The sequence below is a fragment of the Cornus florida genome, unplaced genomic scaffold, assembly GCF_030987335.1.
Source record: "Cornus florida cultivar Cherokee Brave unplaced genomic scaffold, ASM3098733v1 CherokeeBrave_3.0.0_Hap2_Chr02, whole genome shotgun sequence".
Classification (NCBI taxonomy): Eukaryota; Viridiplantae; Streptophyta; class Magnoliopsida; order Cornales; family Cornaceae; genus Cornus; species Cornus florida.
Window position 1 is genome coordinate 114232617 of NW_026775572.1, and position 3127 is coordinate 114235743.

Consider the following 3127-nt stretch of genomic DNA (forward strand, 5'->3'; position numbering starts at 1 on the left):
CCCCACGCACTACTACAGAGATGGTCACTTCCATTGACGGCCATTAGATCACTATTACAGTGGACACACTAGCCCGATCATGTCACTGTCCACACAGATGTCCTCCGGAGTTTTAGGAGACATATCCGAGGCTATTCAGGCCTTTATATGCCGACATGGCAGTCTTCTTGACAGGTCACTATGCCGGTGGCAAGACCTTAGCCACCCGGATATATCTTCCAGATGACCTTTGGTTTATTGATTCTGTGCTCTTTTGGAACATCTACATGGCAGGGCACAAGATACAGAGGCGAGGAGATTATTTGACAGCCCTCTACGCCTTCTACACCGGGCACTGGGTTTCTATTCCTGCGCTTATCTGGACCGTGATGAGGCAGCTGTATGACACTCACATTAGCAAGGAACAGCCCCAACGGGCTACGTTCCTTCCTTTCAGCCACCTCATCAACTAGATTCTCATCAACCAGCACTATCCATTTCACCCCCGGGAGGAGCTAGAGATAGGACACTACTCATTCAAGAAGAAGGACTGGGATAAGAGCTATAATGCTATTATATTGCGATTACAGGACCACGCTGTACAAGTAGCAGAGGATTTAGAGGCTGATGAGGCAACCGCAGCAGCAGCAAACCCAGTAGCGGATGACGTACCAGTCGATCTAGTTACCGAGTGTATGGACTTTAATTTAAAGCGACCTGCAGATGACACAGAGCAACACTCTCCAGCTGGGTCTTCAGTTCACGAGCAGGAGCAGACTCAGGATTCTTATTCTTCTGACTCTTCTATACCTGAGGCTCCAGATCAGACCCCCAGCTTTAGAGAGCGCCTGCAGACTCTTGAGGATGCTGTTCTTACTATGCGAGCTGATATTACCGCCCTCAGAGCTACTTCTGAAGCTCACAGAGCTAACTTTGCTGCATTCCGCACGGATATCGCGACTATGTTTAGAGATTTATCCAGAGATATCTGCGGAGCCCGACCTGCTTCATCCTCTTGACCTCCCAGTCCCTTATATCTTTTCATATTCCATCTCTGATCTCTATACTTTATTTTTGTCACTGTACATTATTATTTTTGCTGCCAGATCTGTCGGCTTTGATCTTTTGATGTACCAGTACTTTATTTACTATTTATGCATGTTTTTATTGTGGATGTCATATGATTATATTCTCATATCTGTATGTTTGACTCCATTAGGTGCATCACAGTGACTTCAGTGAGAGAGTGCTACCCGATTTTCAGGACTACCCTTATACCTCTCTCATCTCTTTATCTATTTATCCCATTTACACTTACATGTCCACTGTGCACTGATTATCCCATTTTGTTATCTGATGAGTTTATCCAAGTGCCAATTTTCAGGACCACAGTTCATCCCAAGTTTGGGGGGGCCATGCCACCCACTTCGGATACTTCAGTCCCGATCATTCTATGCCTTAGTTGCACTAATATACTCTTTCCTTTGTTCTCTTGCATATTGAGGACATTGTGCCATTTAAGTTTGGGGGGAATGGTGTTTTGTAGTGTTAGCTTTAAATTTCAAGATTTTGAGCATGACTTATGTAATTGAGGGATTTTTCTATGATTGGTCCATATCTAGCTATGATTTTGATCTTTTGAGGACTATATTGCTTAAAATTTAAAAATTGCTTGACTTGAGAGTCCAATACTCCTTGTATGCCTTGTGGATGCCATTTAGGAGTAAATTTTTTAAAAGATTGATATCATGCTTGTACTATGTGGTCCACATCATCTTGATTTTGTGATTATTTTGAGATTCACTCTAGGATTCTACACTAGCACCGGCGCACACTAGCATTTATTTGTGGGGTACATGCTTTGTTGATTATTGAAATGGTTATATTCCAATTGGGCTAGTAGTGCATTGAAAGCTTTCATTCTTGATAAAGGTGGATAACAACCCCTTTTCACTAAGTAGCTAGGATCCTAGCCTCATCAAGCATTGAACTTCTCGCGCCGAAAGGTGGAGGGCCAAACTCTAGGTTAATAATTGAACTTGCTTAAAAAAAAAAAAAAAAAAAAAAAAGAGCAATAAAAAGTAAGGACTTCTCCCAAAAAGTGAGAAGTGGGAAATGATTAGATGGTTGTTGTCTTGATTTGTAGCCTAGTTGATTTGAGCTTGTAAGTCCGTAGGAGTGTTTGAACGCCTAATGCCCTAAAGCCGTCTGGTTTGGGAGTCATTGACCTAACGCTCGATCTCATGAATCACTAGAAAGCTTAATAGATCAACACATTGCACCATGCTTCCATCTTTGATCCTATAAAAAAAAAATTAAAAAATAAAAAATAGTGAAAAGAATTAGCGCACCTAGAACAATAAGCTTTAATAAAAGGTTCACTTTTTGTCTTGATGATCGGTACTAGATTTGTGTGCTAGTTTGAGGGTAAGGATGTAATTAATTTCTTTAGTTGGCTAAGATAGCAACACATTTGATGCTTGTCCACTTAAAAGGATTCTAGAGTTGTTTTGATTTGCTTGATCATTTTCTTGATGTGTGGAGGACCATACTTGTTTGCTTGATGTTGAGATTTTGGGAGATTGCTTAGGAATGTTTGAAAAATTGCATACTTGAGGTAGTTTTCTCCTAATGCTTGTTTGCAATATTGGTGCCTCTTTTAAAAAAATGAGCTTAATGTTTGTGGGTATCATTTCTGGAAACCCTCACGAGACTTCACTCGTCCACTAGGGGTAACCTAAGGGTTTAAAAGGCTTGTTGCATATGTTAAGTGCAATCGTGTTCACTACAAAAGTGGTGTTATCATTTTATTACTTTCTAGTTTATACTTGTATAGTTGTTCATTTCATTCCTTTACTTTCTAGTTCATTACTAGGGACTAGCAATATTTAGGTTGGGGGTGTGATGAGCACTGAAAAGTGCATACTTAAACCCCTTAAGCTTAAGTATTCTAGTACCTTTATCTATCTTACTTCACCGTTTTAGATTGATTTCATGTTATTTCCATTTTCAGGCACTTATCCCTAAAATAAGCTAACTCAGCCAAATAAGAGCTTAATTGAAGCAATTCTAAGATGAAACAAAGAAAGGAGCAAAGTGGAGAAAAAAAGAAGTAAAAGGAGCAAAAGGGTGGAATCCAAGATTTTCG